The sequence below is a fragment of the Aotus nancymaae genome, unplaced genomic scaffold, assembly GCF_030222135.1.
Source record: "Aotus nancymaae isolate 86718 unplaced genomic scaffold, 86718_ANA_hifiasm-v0.15.2.pri h1tg000014l, whole genome shotgun sequence".
NCBI classification, from domain to species: domain Eukaryota; kingdom Metazoa; phylum Chordata; class Mammalia; order Primates; family Aotidae; genus Aotus; species Aotus nancymaae.
The window spans coordinates 93,044,990-93,063,279 of NW_026988425.1; the positions used below are offsets into that span (position 1 = coordinate 93,044,990).

Genomic DNA, 18,290 nt, shown 5'->3' on the forward strand with positions numbered 1-18,290 from the left:
ATATTAAAACAAATTATTTTCCTCACTATATAACTAATGTTTAATGCTGTCTGTATATATAATTCCTATAAAATGGATATTTAATGCTGTCTGTATATAGTTCCTATAAAAATGCATGGCCTCTTGAGTGTTGTATCTCTTCAATATATAAATTATGGGTATAATGATAATTTGGTGGAGATAGTCCTTGCTTGTTTTTCCTTTTACTTCCACCTTTTTAGTAATTTTAAATACACATATTTATTGCCATTGATTTTCTGTCATTATTGTTGTAAAACTTGGACAGATACAGTCTTTCCAATCAGATTCTATTTGATGACTCAGAAACATGATGTGTGTTAACAGCCAAATTCTGAACTGTGGCTAATAAAAACTGCTTTCTTTAACCAGCATCTAACACATTCATGCAGTCCGAGTCCTACATTTAGTTGGCTGCCTGCATCCAAGGCTTGATTGATGCTAACAGTGTCTGGGCAATGTTCAGAACTCATACTTTTTGCTTCCAGATTATCATTTTCTTCATTATTTTGGTGAATGCTCATTTTGGCTCCCATTTCAAAACTATGTGTGACAGTGCACTGAAATTAGTTATTTGTGCCAAGGGAAAAAAATGGGCCAAAATCATTATTTTCTTAACTGATTTGAGGTGATGCGGAAAATATTTTACTTGTAAAATGTTATTACACTGAACTCCAGGAGACTTTCAAATTGTTTTGTTTTCAGCTAATTCAGTTATAATGAATATGTGGGTAGCAGTAACTTCCTTTTTGAGTAAACATGCCAAAGAACAGTCAGATTCTCCCTGTAAAATATATACATATACAAGGAACAAAGTAGGGACAAAGTAGATTTCGTAAAATGAACACTTAATCTCTATGAGAAAAGACTTGTCTATTTTAATCTCCCCTTTATCCTCAGTGCCGAACATCATGTGCAGCATATGATGGGCACTGAATAAGTGAATGAGCACTCTTCCTCCATTATATTGCTGAACAGGTAGGTGGTAAGGATTTGGAAATTTTAGAATAATTGCTACTTACTGATAGAACAAAGAAATGTGAAGATCTAAATTAATACTTATATTTCCTTCCTCTCAGTAGGACATTCTCCCCACAGTTTTGTATAAGGCTGGGGGCGGGGGGAAATTACTCTAGATGGTTGTTAGCTTGAGCATGTATGATAATTATATAAAAGCAATTTTTGTCATAATTGAATAATGATTCTTACCTTAAAAGCAGGGAATTATTTCCTTTTTCATGCCATGCCATTACTGGTTTTTCACTTTTTATTCAGTTTGTTATATTGGAAGGAAATCAAGGCTTAGAGTTTAACCCTCTACTTTAAAAAAAAAAAAAATCTCTATGCCCTTTAGCAAGTGTCTTTCCAATTTCAAGAAAATATGATGCTCATGATCATATGGTGGAGATGAGCATGAAATTTATCATGATAGCTTTTATTTAAGCAGTCAGTATTTATTCAGCTGACCAGTACCGGACACTAGGGATGGAGTTTTGAGCAAAACAAGCATTTCTGCTTCCACAACCTATAATAGAGGAGCAGAGGGGCATTAATCAAATAATCACAAAGATAAGTACATAAGGGGTGCTATGAAAAGGCATTAAAATGCAGATCCTACTAATACATGGTGTATAGAAAATACACATTATTAAGTTACTTTGAATGCTTAACCAACCCTATAAGCTAAGACACAACATTAGGTTTTTTCAAAGAACCATACTTTGTAACTGAAAGATTATTTTTGAGGTTTTACTTACCATCATAATAGCTGATAGTTATTGATTGATAATTTATGTGTCAGATATAATGTCACATACTTTATGTGCATTTTCAAATTCTTGCAAAAACTTCAAAGTAATATTATTCTTGCTAAGGAAATTTAGGCTGAGCAAGGTTAAATAATTTGCCCGAGGGTGTGCATGTAGGACCTGCTGGAACTTACCTAACATGCTCACCCATCATGCCACTTCCTGTAATCTTTTAAAGTAACCAAGTTAAAGCGATATTGCACATAAAGATGGCTAGCTTATTTATGGAGAAAAATAAAGTGGATAGTATGTGCCCAGTGCCTTTTGGTTTAAAACATATAATTTTGTTGGATGTTAAACCTCCAAATGTTACTTTTTTAAAAAATCAGTTAACATTTATTGATTATCATGTTTGTGCCAAGGTGAAATAATTTAGTTTCCTACCTCAACTCCCTACATTCCTTCCCTCATCCAAAGATTTTCCTGATTTACTAGACATAGTCAGGGAATGGTAATATTTTAAAGAAACATCTGTTAATATGGTCACACATGTTTCCACCTTAGTGAAGCAAGTCACTAATGATTTATGCATATGAGTTTAATAACCATTTCTCTTTTGTCTGGTTACTTAAGAATATGAGTTAAGTTTTTTTTTTCCTACAAGTCCTATGTTCTAACCCTATTTTCAAAATTATAAAACATCCCTAGAAATCACTTAATTTAAGCAAAACCAGGAGTACCTTTGACTATTTAACCATTTATGTATTTAATAACTGTCACTAATTGAGTAAATATTATTTACCACCTATTATGTGCTAGTACTAAACTCTGTGATGAGGATTAGTAGTGCACAAGGAAAATCCCTGCCTTCATGGAACTTCCATGATAATTGTTTATATATCCTTAGAAAGTGGAGTTTTCCTAACTTGTGAAATTGTCCTGGTTTGCCATTATTTATTTAGCCAGGCAGTTTATGTTAAATGTTTTGTATATAAAGAGACCCAGAAACTTGGAAATGTGTTTAACAAGTACAAATTCTCAAGTAATGGATATTGTTTTGCAATGATGAAACTTCCTTTCACAAAATGTTTACTCATACACTTAAAATATTGTGAAGTATCAAGTTAGTTTGTTATGTGGTCAAGTGCCAAAATACCAAGATGATGACATAACTGACATGGGGATCAGTGTAAAGTGATAACATGATGCTCTGTTTTTAAGTGATATTTGTTATGTGTGCCGTTCTAGGAGGTAAAAGTGAAGATGTACTAATTTGTTGGGGGTGTTGAGGCCAGGGCAGTGCTCCCTAACCTTGCTCATATAATGCCACACATAGAGATTTTTATTGGGTAAATGTATGAGACTACCTACCCTGATGTTATCCACCTGTGACCCTGCCTAGTGCTCTCAAGAGCTGAGGAGATCTTTGTCTCACTATAACAATAACCATTTGCTTGTATGGCACCCTGGCTGGGGAGATTTGTAGGGCAATACTGAATGTGGACTATGTAAAGTAGTTTGACAAGTTATCATATATGAACTACCTTTAAACCCACAGAAATCTGTTTCTGATAAATTTGAATGTTATCTCAAACTGTTCTGAACATTAGGACTTAAAAGATAATAAAGACATCATATTTATGTTCAAGGAGCTTATCTAGTGGAGGAGTACCACTGGTTTTTGCGGTAATAAACTGAACTTTTGAGAATATGGCAGCAAGAAATCAAGCCATTTGGAGAAGGCTGCTCTTGAATCTCATTTCCATTGGACAAGGCTAGTTGAAAAGTCACTTATGGCATAGCAAAAACTATTATATTCGTGTAGAAGACTGAAATCTTTAACTCTAGTCAGTGTGAATCTTTTACTAACTTGCCCTGTAACTTAATCTGTTTTCAGTTGACCTTTACTTCTTGGATATATTTCATTTCACTCTTAACTGTGTGGCCAGGGAGAAGTATTAGATGAGAGCTATAGAAAGGGGCCCATTTAAGAATGGGCTATACAGTTTTGTTTAAATGCCAGTAATGGGGAAAGAGCCAGTACAGAAGGAAATATTGAAGATATGTGAAAGGAAGATTTAGAAGACAGGAATAAATAAAGCTCTTGCCACAGGACAGGAGAGAGATTCTCCATTGAAATGTCCCCATTTCCATACCTTTCATTCTCTCTTAATGTTTTTTGCAATTTGGCTTCTAATTCTAGCACTCTAGAATTACTCATGCAGAAGATGATTAATAACCACATTGTCTCGGTTTCATGGATATTTTCCCCTCTTTTCTGTAGCACTCAGTGTACTGGTTCTTTCTTTGGCTTCTGAGACATCTCTTCAGACTTTCTTCTTACCTCCTTGAGTATTTCATCCCTAGCTTCTTCATGAATTTCTTATTCCATGAACTCTTCTTCCTAATTAGGACTCTTGTACAACACTAATGTCTGGAGAGCAGGGTCTCTATCTTACTCACCTTTGGCCCCTAAAGACCCAGTCTAGTTCCTAGAATACACAGAGATCCACTGAATTTTTGTGGAAGAGAAAGACTTTTACCTCACAACTGTCAGTGTTTTCTGGGCCCTTTCTTAAACTTTTTCTGCTTTCACTGTCCATGTTCCCTGGGTGATCCGTCGAAAATTCTTTTCCTTAATGACCACCTCTAAGCTGTTAATTGCTTTCTGAATTACAGACATGTATAGCCAGCCAACTTCTTACTGGATAGATGATTCAGACTTGTTTTCAAGTTTAAGCTTGAAACAATCATTTTTATCCCTGGACAAATCTTGTTGCATGCTCTTTATAAGGTGAATAACACCATCATCTACACAGTTTCTCAAATGAGAAACCTGAGCCATCCCATGTCTCTCTTTTTCTTACGATTTACAAACAGTCATCCAATTTCAATTGTTAACTGTTTCTTGACTACATAACTGCTTTGTGAGCTCAATTAACCTTCCATTAGTTTAGGTTCACATCACTAGGTTTTTGTGCAATTGTTTCTAACTTTTCTCCACTTCAACTGTCTCTTTTTCAATTTATCTTCCACACCGAATAGATGGTGTTCCCTCTGAGATGTAAATCTGTCATGCTATGTATGTGCTTATAATCCTTTATTGCTATACTGCCCAATGTGGTAGCCACTAGGTACAGGTGGCTATTTAAAAACTTACATTAGTTGGGTACAGTGGCTTATATTTGTAATCCCAACACTTTGGGAGGCCGAGGTGGGAGAACCTCTTGAGTGCAGGAGTTTGAGACCAGCTTGGGCAACATAGTGAGACCCTATAAAAAAAAAATATATATATATATATATATATATATATATATATATATATATATATATATTTATCTGATAACACATATATGTGTATGTATACATGTGTATATGTGTATGTGTAAAAAAACATGTGTGTGTGTGTGTGTGTGTGTGTGTGTCTGTAGACTGCATATGGTGGTGTAGGCCTGTAAGTTCCAACTGCTTGGGAAGCTGAAGTGGGAGGATCATTCAACCCTAGGATATCAAGACTGCAGTGTGTCATGATCACGCTCCGCTACTGCACTCTCCCCTTAGTAACAGAGTAAGACCTTGTCTCAAACAAACAAACAAAACCTAAGTCAATGAAAAATAAAATGTAAAATTCCAGTTCATTAGATACACTAGCTACATTTCTTTTATTTATTTATGTATTTAGAGACAAGGTCTGGCTCAGCTCACTGTAATCTGTCTTCCAGGTTCAAGCCATTCACCCACCTCAACCTCCCAAGCAGGTGGAACTACAGGTGCATGCCATCACACCTGGCTAATTAATGTATTTTTTATAGAGATTTGGTTTTGCCATGTTGCCCAAGCTGGTCTTGAACTAGTGAGCTCAAGTAGTCTGCCTGCCTTGGCCTCCCAAAGTGCTGGGATTATATGTGTGACCCACTTCACCCAGCCGACTAGCCACATTTTAAGAGCTAAATAATCGTATGTTGTTAGTGGCAACTATATTGGACAGACAATGCAGAATATGTCCATCATTGCAGAAAGTTCTATTGGGCAGCACAGTTCTATGGCATTTCATAGGATAATGTTTATACTCTAGTTTAGTATTTAATTACCTCCTTAATCAGATTCTTTCTCATCTTTTTTTTTTTAATTTTATATTGTGTTCCAGCCTCTAGTGCACTATATTTTTAGGGAAGTACATTTTTCAAGGAGTGGAATTCTTTGCATTCATTCTTTTTTTCTTCTCTTGTTTAACTTTTGGTTGTCTTTGAAGATGAAATGGAACATGTACTCTACGGGGAAATCTCTGTGATAACAGACCATTTTGAGAATACTTGTGTTATGACATTATTTCCAGTGTACTATAGTAGTTGCTTCTGCTGCACTGTTTGTTTTTTATGCCTTATTTAGAAAATAGTAGATTTTCACATTTTCTGAATTAATATCAAAAGGAAATTAGAAATAATGTATCAGGTTGGGCGTGGTGGCTTACACCTGTAATCCCAGCATTTTGAGATTCCAAGGCAAGAGAACTGCTTGCGTGCAGGGGTCGAGACCAGCAACATAATGAGACCTCATCTCTGCTAAAATAATCCAAAAAATAATAATAATTGTGGTGACCTGTGGTCCCAACTCAGGAGACTGAAGTGAATTACTGGAGCCTAGGAGATCAAGGCTGCAGTGAGCCCTGTTCACACCACTGCATTCCAGCCTGGGAAACAGATAAGATCCTGCCAAAAAAGAAAGAAAGAGAGAGGGCAGGAGGAGGAGGAGGAAAGAGAAAGGAAAGGAATAAAAACTGAAATAATGTATGAGAAATCAAAAGCAAAACATGTAAATAAAGATTAGAAATATCAGGTAGCTATGTGAGAGAGGTGTTAATATCAATCCTGCAATAATATAGTCATTTTAACTCATTCCAATTCCATACTGAAAACTCGTGATACGTGGTCGTGCATAAAAGTCATTTGTTTGTTTTTTTTAAACAGATGTATATTATTTGCATGTATTTACCCAAGATAATGTGCAGATAATTCACCAGTGTATATATAATATGAATGCAGTCCTCAGGTTATTAGAGTACAACCAGAAAATGCATTCCCCTGTAATTGATAGAGGTTGACTTTAGGACAAAATGGAGAACCTCGATTGAGATGCTTCTGGTTAGTTATTACAAAGATTTTTTGAAAACAAAATCAACAGCATTTGAGCATTGCTATCAACTGGCAGCAGTGCTCAGGTGGTAGTGCTCTATGAATACACTCCACCAGTGTATCTGGACCGATTGCTACAGAAAGCATCTGTTCTGACTAGATGGTCTTTATGCCATGCTATTTGTTAAATAGGTAAATATCTTGAGTATCACCTCTACTCCTACTTTTCAAAGTTCTTAAGTTCTTTTGTCATGATCTCCAGTGCCTATTGTAGTATTTTTCTTCTATATTATTGCATTTGATTTTAATTTTATCTTTGTTGAAGACTACATTAAAAAAAAACTCATGTTTGATCTTTTCTAAAATATGAGAAATATAGTAAAATGTTGAAATTGGGTTGAAAGATATGTTGGTAATTTGCATTGTTCAGTATGATATAAAAGATCTAGAGAAATACTTCAATCATAAATTGAGAATCTTATAGTAACTTATTTTCTTAAGAAATCAGTTTTTCCTTGGTGTTTTTGGAGAAATTTTTATTGCTATATTCTTTAATACTCCTTTTTTTTTCTGGAAAAAAAAATTAGTATAGAGTTAACAGTTCATAGAATAACATAAAGATATTGACGATTAGAAGATTTTGGTTGGCATGTAATGTCAATTCTTTCTGTGTAGCTGAACTGTGTTATGTTTTTGTGATGTAAAAGTGGTAACATACAGTATGGTTTGATTTTAGTTATGTTGTAATTTTATGTATCCATCAGTCATTTCAATAGTAAAGCAAACATCCAAATGATAAAATTGTCTCTATGTTTCTGTGCTAATTATATATATGTGTGTAATTTTTCATATACACTTTATTCCTCTAGTTAATATGATAGTTTCAGTTTTAACTTTCTTTTATTACTAGAATGTATAGAACATTCACATTGTTAATATATGTTACATGTTAATAAAATATGAAATAAGTATAACCTTGTGTTATTACTTATAATTCTTGTTTAAAGGAACTATTATTTTTCCTGTCATTAGGTATACTGTAGACACCTTAAATTTATATAGATGTATACAGAAAACTTTATAAAATTATTTGATAAACCTTATCTTATTTCATTTGAGATATTATCTCACTCTGAGGTGAATAGATAATTTTTCAAATTTGGAAACTGATATGAGAAGCTAAGTATTTTAATCAGGATAGTACGAGCTACAGTTGAACAAAAAACTTCAATCTGAATGGCTTTAAAATAAAATTTTATTTTTCCTTTAAGAAAATTCAGCTGCATATTTGGGCTATCCTCCAAGACAGTTGTCCTCCATGTGGTATCAGCAATTTAGCTGGCTTTAATGTTTGGTTTTGCCATGTCAACATATGTTCTTCGCAGTTGTTGGAGCTTGGTGAGAGACATTAGAGAATGCACAGGAGCTTTCAAATGCCTTGACCTAAAAATGACACAGTTACTTCTGTTCATGTTTTATTGACCAGTCCTAGTGACGAGGCTACTATGGGAAGCAAGTAGGTACTAAGTGGGGGAGGGAGGTCAAGATTTGAGAAACACTAATAATATCTACCATATGAAGTGATAGACCAAAGGCCATATTGCTGGAAGAGTGCCCAAGCTCCTGCAGAACTCAGAGTTTGAATTCTACTTTTGTCATTTCTTCTACATTATTCAGTGAGTTCTTGAAGTGATTGATTGATTATATTTTACTCTTTCATTGGTATAAATTTGCATCTTACAAAATAGTAAAACAAATTTCTGTTGAGCCTGGAAATAATACACACTTACCATTGCTTGATCTGCACAGTCTCCCTGTGTTGTCCTATAAATTATATGTACTATACCAGATACACATTGATACCCATTGCAAAACTATCCTAATTCTTCAAAAAGTGATGCTGCCACAGATAATCAACAAAATGCATCTACTCTTTAATTGTCTGTTCTTATTTTCTTCTCACTGTCCACTGCTTACTATGTATATTTTTTTCTATTCCATAGCTTCTGGCTTCTCTGAGTTTTTGCTTTCTTGTGATCTATGGCTCGTCATTCTCTTTATTCTATGTACTATCATTTTGACTCCTTTAATCACCCATTAAAATTGCCTCATGTTTATGTGTGCATGTATATGTGCATATTTTCTTCCATATTGACTTCCTAAACGATATTCCAATTGGGTTATTTTATCTTTATAAGCTAGGCCACATCATCCATCCTTCACAATCTAGCCTAGGGATTGACAGTCCTAGTTTAGAAAGGTGCTCATCCCAGGCTTATATTAGTTACTAGTGGGAATAAGCAATTTTTCATGGTAGAAAATATGATTAACCATTGCTGCCCATTCATAAAAAAGTATGAGTGGAGCAGTTTTTCTGAGAACTAGGGGCAGTGGATATGAGAGATTCCATGATGTCATGTCTTGTGCATTGTTTTAATAATTTTTCCATATTTTTTGGTGGAATCCTAATGAATAAGCTAACTAAAAGCACCGTTGCACTGATTGGCTACACCTCCACAGAAACCTAGGACACCAAAGAGCCCAGTTTGAAAACAGTCATGTTCTTCAATTTGGGCTGCCAAATCTCTGAGGAAAGAATGTGGTGGAAAGGATATGATGATCTACAAGGAGATGAGAAAACTGTGCTAGGCTGAGAAAATTAGTATAAAATGAAGCTATGAAAAGTTAGTGGGCTTTCTTGTGTCAGTGTTATTTTAGACTGAAAATTGCTGAGAAAACATTTTATTAGTTTATTCAAAGTGGAGGGATTGCTAATAGAAGCTGCCTGAAAGATTCTTAAAGTGTGTCACAAGGAAACATACATCTAGGTGACATACAATAGTAATGTGGCTCAGAGAAACTAAGATGTTAATTGTCCTTACCGATTAGGAGGTATTTAGCTGTAAATAATATAGTATCCAGTTAAAAGTGAGTTAAACACAAGGAAATATTTTGTTGTTGTCATTTACTTATCATGTGTATGAACAGGTCCAGGTTTGGTTCAGTAGCTTTGGGAGATGATTAAGAATTCCATATTTTGGCGGGGCGTGGGGGCTCACACCTGTAATCTCAGCACTTTGGGAGGCCAAGGCAGGTGGATCACCTGAGGTCAGGAGTTTGAGACCAGCCTGGCCAACATGGTGAAAACCCATCTCTACTAAAAATACAAAAATTGTTCCGATGAGAATTGCTTGAACCCAGGAGGCAGGGGTTGCGGTGAGCTCAGATCATGCCACTGCACTCCAGCCTGGGCAACAGAGTGAGGCTTTGTCTCAAAAAAATAATAATTCTGTTTTTTTCTATCCTTGCTTTTCTATAGGATGGCTACCTCTGTTCTAAATAATATATTCTCACACAATAGTATCTTAAGCAGGAAGGAGGGAAAGGACCATGAAAAGAGGCCTTCTCTATGCTTTTGTTTTGTTTTGTTTTGTTTTGTTTTGTTTTGTTTTTTAATCAGGGAGAAAAATCTTTCCTGGAAACCCCACTACCAGAGACATCCCCTTCTATCTCATTTGTTTGAACTGCTTCATCTGCTTACTCCTAGACAATGACTAGCAAAAGGAAAATTATATTTTCATGACTGGTTTGAATTGATTATTATGGCCATTATGTACTCCTTAGGGCTGGGCTCAATTGCTCTCTAAACAAAATCATGTTTCTGTTAAGCCAGAAGAAAGTTGCCTCTAAACAAAGCAGTTCTATTACTCTGATCAAAATTAAGAGAGAGACTCATCAGAACAACAACTAATCAAAACAACATAATTGTACTTGTTAATGCAAGTAGCTGCCAAGTTATTATTTTTTACTACATAAGGATGAACTAGACAATATAGCTCAACTAAAACAATTATCTAGTCTGGTATAATGTAAGATAGTTGTTTTGAGGATCAGCAGACTGTTCTGTCAACTAATTTTGTGACCTTGATTAAAATTACTTAGATTCCTTAGGAATACCTTTTGTCTCAATGTTTTAAAACTCAGATTCAGTAGTCAAATTACTTATGTATGACTCTTAGCTCTACCATTCACTGTCCCAAATGTAATTTTCTGTAATTTCTGCCTTTCTATGGATGAAATGAGGCTACTTAACCTGTAGGATTGTTGTGAGGATCAGGTAGTGTTTATGAGCTGTTTAGCTCAATGCCTGACATATGTGCATGAACAGAAAACATCAGCTCTTCATAATCAGATGTTTTTGTATCTAGAATTGCAATTCTAATTTATCTGGGGAGTTTTACCATAATGTTTTTAATATCTCCATCTCATAAATCATTGCTATTATATCACCATTTTTATTTTTATACTTTAATTTTCTCACTTATAAAATAGAAGCTTTAAATATATATACAAATAATGTTATGCATTATAAATATGTGTATACTTGTATTATTTATATCTTAAATCTCTATGTATTTTTATATATGTATATTTATCTATATGTATACCTGTGTGGTACCTGACTGCTGAAGCTGTAATTAGCAAGATGGTAGATCCGATGGGGCTGTAGACAGTATCAGTATAAGGGGAATAAAAGGAGATTATAGGATAATTCGGAAAGCATTGGTTATAGAACCAGTGAGAAGCCACAAAGGATGAATCTTGGGGGTACTGAACATGTAGATAGGACTTCAATGTTGATTGTGAAATAAATCCATGCTGAACTTTTAGAAATGGAGGTCAGAAGAATTATCAAGACTCACATTCTGAGCTTTAGGGCCTAAAAGGGAAAACAAATCCATGTCAGACAAAGAGGAGAGATGACAAGGAAACTGTGCTACATACTCTCATATGGAATACTTCAAAGCCAAACTATATAACAATGATTTAGGATTTACTTTACCTGGGAGTGTTTGCCAATATGCTCTCAAACAGGAGACAAATCTAAGCACAGGAACTGATTATATGTACTGAATTACAAGGAGTTGGGAGAGAAAAGGTATCTATCAAGGAAAACAAGGTTGCAGTGTTCTGAACATGCATGAACATGCTTTTGATTTTTTTTTTTTTTTTTTTTTACTTTTGGGAGCTAGCAGTGAGCACTTTACTAGAACTCAGCAGTAGCAAGATACCTTGTTGGAGGAACTTTCTACTTAATGATGCACATGGTCAAGATTGTGGTAGGGGACAGAGCTTGTTAACTGTCAGGCTAATAGAAAGGGTTTAAAAAATGATGAAAAATGCTAAAGGAATTCAAAATACAGTAGTTTGTGAACTGCAACATAGAGTCACATACATTTTAATAGTTCCCGAGAGTTTACATCAAGGTCACTAATTATAATGATCCTGAGAGATTAAAAAGAGACTTTTTAAAAAATTTCATTATCTTCTGTATAGGAAGGCAGGAATATCTTTAGCATTGAATATGGCTCCATATAGAATGCTGAGTAGTTAAAATTAGAACAAAAATCCAGTTTGGCTTTTGAAAGGATAAACTTCAGTTATTCATAGTGTTTATGAAGGAAAACTGTGTTTTTAGAATATGGTAAATTTACATACCCAAAGGACAAAAATAAAACTACTCAGCATAGGATAAAAGCTAAATATTAGTGATTCTAGTTAGGGTAGATTATGACTATACCTAAAACATTCTAAGTGAAGTCTTAGAACTCCTGATGTGAGTACATGTTTAATATATTTAAATATTCTAATACTTTTTTTTTTTTTCCTGAGTCAGAAAACTGTTGATCTCCAAAGGTCTATATTAGGATTTAAAATTTGGCTAGCTTCCTTAGATTTTGTTGTGGTATGTATCTGGAAATATTCTTTCAGGCTTCTTTTATTCAAGGTGATGATTTATATGTACAATTTTAGATATCTTTTTAATGCAGAGAGAATAGAAGATATATTGTGAATATATATATTTTAGTCAATTTATTTAGCAATATTTATCAGTCATCAACTATATAGCAGAAGTTGTGTGCTGTGGCTACTGTGGTGAATAAGAACAGATATAGCTCCTGCTCTCACAAAACCAAATGTCTAGTAGGGACGACAAATAGTTACTTAAATAAGTATACAAGTGAACTTTTCATAAGCACTTTAAAGGACATGTACATAGGTTCAGTGGAAGTCAATAGTAGAAGTCTGTGACCTAGCTAGATAGAACAGAAAAGGGTTTCCGAGGAAGTTGTATTTAAACTGACAGCTGAAAGATGAACAGGCATTCACACAGCAGTATTGTGGTAGGTGGGAGAAGAGTGTGAGGCCAATGGCAGAGAAAGCATGGACATCATGAGGGACTGAGAGAAGGCTGTGTGGCTGAAGTAGAGAACCTGGAGTGGAATGTGGAGTGAAGAGCAAGGTGAGGCTACAGATGAAAGTATGAGCCATCCTGTGCTCATCTTTGTAGGCCATATATTACAAACTCATTACTTGATGCTGAATAATAGGAAACCACTGAAGGTTTTAGAGGATGGAGGGAATGTTAGTGGGTGACTGGAGTAGGTAGAGATAGTGATTTAGGAAACTATTTTAGTCGACAGAGGAAGACATGATAGGATAGCAGTGGTATGGTGAAGCAATATAAATGTTTCTTAGGAAGTACAATCAATAGTTCCTTGTGATTATGGCAGCCATGGAGATACACGGATCAGACCTCCTTTCAAGAGAACATGCTACGGGAAGTAAAGTTGGTTGACATCCTCCTGCTGCCACAGATTTGGGTCCATCACAGCATTCATGCCAGGGTAGTAACTCCTAAGCTTGTCCCTAGCCGATGACCGAGTAGAGCAGAGCCTGGCCGTCCTCACTAACAGGGAACTCCTCTAATGGGCAACCTTTGCTTACAGGCATGCCACTGGCCTGGTCAAGACTCTTTTAGAAGTGCACTGCAAGCTACAGCTCTTTCTAGCTGGTCATCCTTCCTTTCCACTTTTTCACAGGTGTCAGACCTATATCACCCTTTGTGAGAACTCCTCACCTTCCCTTTTGTCTCTTTATCCTCCATAGGCCCTTCTCTAATACATCTCTTGTATTCTGTATTAATTTGTTAGAGCTATTGCAAGAAAGTACCACAAGTGGGGTGGCTTAAACAACAGAAATTTATTGTCTCACAGTTCTGGAGGCAAGACATCCAAAATCAAAGTACTGCCAGGGCTGGTTCCTTCTGAGGTCTATGAGGGAAGGATCTCTTCTGGGCCTCTCTTGATCTTTTCGATGACATTTTTGTTCACATGGCATTCTGCCTGTGTGCATATCTATCTCCAAAATTTTCCTTTTTATAAGTATATCTTGGATGAGGGCCTGCCTTAATGATCTCATTTTAACTCGATTACCTCTATAAAGTCTTTTACCTCGAAATAGACCCTATTTCTAAATAAGGTAAGGACTTCAACATATGAATTTTTGGAGGACATAATTCAACCTGTAACATGCAAACACATCCCTTATTAGTATCTGATTCTTGAAGAAGTCAGACTGACAGCTGATGGATTGGGTGGTGGAAATGGGGAATAAAGATGAACTTGATGTCAAATTCGTCAAAAGAGTTTTTACTATGTGTCATATATTCAATTGGGTTGAATTGCCTGATGAATAGTATAGACAACTACAATTGTGATTCACTAATATTTATTCATTTATATTTCAATGGTAAAAAAAGAAGTTTCACATTTATTTTTGGTCACTAGTTCACTTTTTTCTAAAACTAGTCAAGACAAAAATTTTGTTTTAGTTACAGATTATTATTTACTCTGTTTCATTGTTTATGTCTAACCACACAGGGTAGTGTATGTGTCTGTATAGTAAATAATATATTCCTCAGTCTAATTTTAAATGTGCTAAAAAAGAAATTAAGAATTATATTACCCTACAGATGCTCAGTTAAAAAAAAAACAGAAGGGAAAAAATAAAATCAGGTAGATATAGCAAGTTACAACAAACTTAAATCAAACTAGATGGATATATCAAGTTACAGCAATTTATATTGATCAGTGTTCTCCCTTTCATAGAGCAGTGAAATGAAATGGAATTTTATTCTGTTTTGTTTATGTGTCATCATCTATTTTTACATAAAATTTTATCAAGCTTACTTTTGTGGTTTAGCTTTATTTTGATACTCTAACTTATATATATGTTATTGGAAGAGAAATAGTTTTTACCAACCTGAGTATATTGGAACATTAAGGAATCTCCATCTATATTAAGGCAGCTATTTGAATATTAACTTGAATACCTAGGAAGTGTCTGAGCAGGATAACTTATCTGATCATACCATGTGATGAGTGAATGTAATTTTATATGAGTAATCATATAAATATTTTCTTTTGCCTGCTCAGGCTTTTATACTTTCCTCTGTAAACACTTGTAGATAAAGTCCCTATTTTTATTTTCATTAGAAGCTGGCAACATTTGTTTCTGTATTTCCAAATGCATTTACTATGTCTAGTAGAAAAGTGTGCATATCTATGTCCGTATCTACATGTGTGTGCATATATTTGTAATTGTCAGCACACATATAGATGAGTTTGGGGGTCACGAGCTTAATAAAGACATTCATTTGTAAGAAAAGAACTGTGGCTATTAAAATTGCATAGATATTAAAGCTCTTTTTCTTTTGTTAAAAAATAATACACAATGCATATTAAAAGACAAAGTTGGCTTTTTACTTAAAATTTTGGTGTATTTTAATGTGTATTTTATTTTACACTTAATGTTTGTTAGTATTTTCAGTAGTGTTTGTTGAATCACCCAAATTATTTGAAAGCTTTATAATTGTTTTTTCCTTCCTTGAGTTAAATCATCCCATATAGTAATATGGTATGTGTGTTTTTGTATATGGAATAGATTCTAAACAACAATCCAAACTTGTTTCTAAATAGTTTGCATTCATTTTTAGAAGATAGTATTTACATACACCATTAAGTTAAAGAACAGTATAAGCTAGAATAAAATAAAAGGTCCAAACCACTGCAGTCAAATGTTTAGGCTATACATGGATAGGGAAAATAGTATTATTAGGCAAACTAGTTTGACCATTCAATGAAAGATTGGAAATCATTGAAGGTATGGTAAAAACTTTGGATGTAGAGAAGAACATCAGATGAGCTAAATGTTGAAGTCCTTAAGCTCTATGTTCATCATTTTTTGTTTTAAGACTTGCCAACATGTCCTGTGACTAACAGTGACAGGTTAACATATTGACTGTTTGATATATATGACCTGGGAGAATCTAGTTTATTTCCAAAAAATAATTTCACATGGCATTAACTTCTTTTTCATTGACTAAAATTGTCAGAATGTTTGGAACCTGTATGGTTTTGAAGACTGAGCAAAAGACTAACAAAAGGAAAGAGAAATTATAGCTCTCAATATCCTTAACTTATATTGCCAACTAGTTTCACTCTTATGTAATCATTTTAAAAATCAAATGATTGCATGCAGGTATCATTAAATCATATGGTTCAAAAGCACAATAGTGAACTAACTTCCCTATATTTTTCTATTTCCTTTTTTTTTTTTTTTGAGACAGAGTCTTCACTCTGTCACCCAGGCTGGAGTGCAGTGGCACCATCTCAGCTCACTGCAGCCTGTGCCTCCCGAGTTCAAGCGATTCTCTTACCTCAGCCTCCCAAGTAGCTGGTGTTACAGGCACACACCACCATTCCTGACTAATTTTTGTATTTTTACTAGACCCAGGGTTTCACCATGTTGGCCAGGCTGATCACAAACTCTTGACCTCAGGTGATCTGCCTACCTCGGCCTTCCAAAGTGCTGAGATTACAGGCATGAGCCACCATACCCGGCCTATTTTTCTAGTTCTACTTTCCATAGACAATGGTTTTATTATTTTTTTCTTTGTTTGTTTGCTAATTACTTTTATGAGTCTAAATCAGAGGTTGGCAAAGTATAGCCCACAGGCCAAATTCCTTCTGCTGATGTTTTTGTAAGGCCTAACAGCTAAGAATGTCTATCTGTCTAGCTATCTATCAATCTATCTATCATCTATCTATAGATTTTTAAGGGTGGTAAACAAAATGAAAATTTAAATGAATTCATAGTGTGTGTGCACACACTCACACACACCCATATACTTAATGCAACAACCTAAACATTAATTTCTCACTATAAAAGAACTAGTACTTTTTACTTCATACTGCTTCATTTTTGCTAGTACTAATATTTATTGACTCTTTAATTGGGTACATTTGTAACTTTAAATACTATGCTTAATTCTGTTTCCTGTTCCATCACTTTGTATGTGTATATATATAGCTCTATAGGTAATGACTGATAGAAATTCTCTTGGTTTGTGTTCGTTCACACTTAGTAACATTTTATAAATTATAACACTGAGACCAGGCAGTTTATACCCACAAGCTAATACCATGCCTGATGCTTAGTAAGACTCAAGTATTTGTTCAAGGTATTTTTCCCCCCAGGGACTTCACTGTCATGTTTGAAGAGGCTCACATTGCTCTTTACAGTTGATATTATAGCTTAAGTATTTCTTATCCCACTTACTATGTTATGCAGAGTAAATCAGAATTTATGGAAACTGATTTTATTTGTGATAATTTGCTGAAATATTTTCTATTTTGTTTTTAAATTCCAATGGACACTCTTGTGAAACACATTTTCCTATGTGTGGAGTTGAAGTTATTGTATTGGAGATGATTTAGGCATTCCTTGCAGGGTCATGGTTTTGGATTGCCACGGTAGAAGTCACTCAGACCCTCAATAATTAATTGAGGAACATCTTAACTGATACATCACTGTACTAGAAAGTGGTTATATAGTGGTGAATAAAGCAGTTTTGGTTGCTGCTCATATGGCACTTAGTGGGAGAGACAGGTGAATAAACACCACATAGACATATACATCGGCACATAGGAATGCAAATTAAGGTAAATGATTTGAAGGAAAATAATAAGTTATTTGAGACACAAACTGGAAGTAGGGCTCTAAATGATGAGATTTCATAAACACAGCTAATAATAATGAATCTTAAGCACCCTTGAATCTTTTCAGTTTCTCTAAGGCAGTGGTTCTCAAACTTGAGTATGCATCAAAAGCATAAGAAATGTTTGTTAAAACGCAGGTTTCTGGGCAGCATCTTCAAAGTTTGTTATTCAGTAAGTCTGGGCTAGCAGTGAAGATTTACATTTCTTATGAGTTCCTAGGTAACTGTTATTCTGCTGATCCAGAGAACCACACTGCAAGGACCACTGATCTCAGATAGTGGTTTTATATCACATTGGAATCACATTTAGAACCTTAACAAAATATTGATATGTAATTCTTTTTGCTGTGCTTTTTGATTCAGTTATGGCCTAAACATGGGGCTCTAAAAAATACCCCCAGGTAATTCTGGTGTATGGCTAGAGTTGTGAGCTATCAGTCTAGTCTGTGAACATGGATATGCATACAGTTTCTTAGAGGGGCATCTACA

General features: G+C 34.8%; 1 protein-coding gene across 1 annotated transcript in view; it reads left to right on the top strand.

Annotated features, from left to right (window-relative positions):
* The window catches only part of FAM174A (family with sequence similarity 174 member A), a 43,949-nt gene that overhangs the window by 2,422 nt on the left and 23,237 nt on the right, over positions 1–18,290 (top strand). The window lies entirely within an intron of this gene.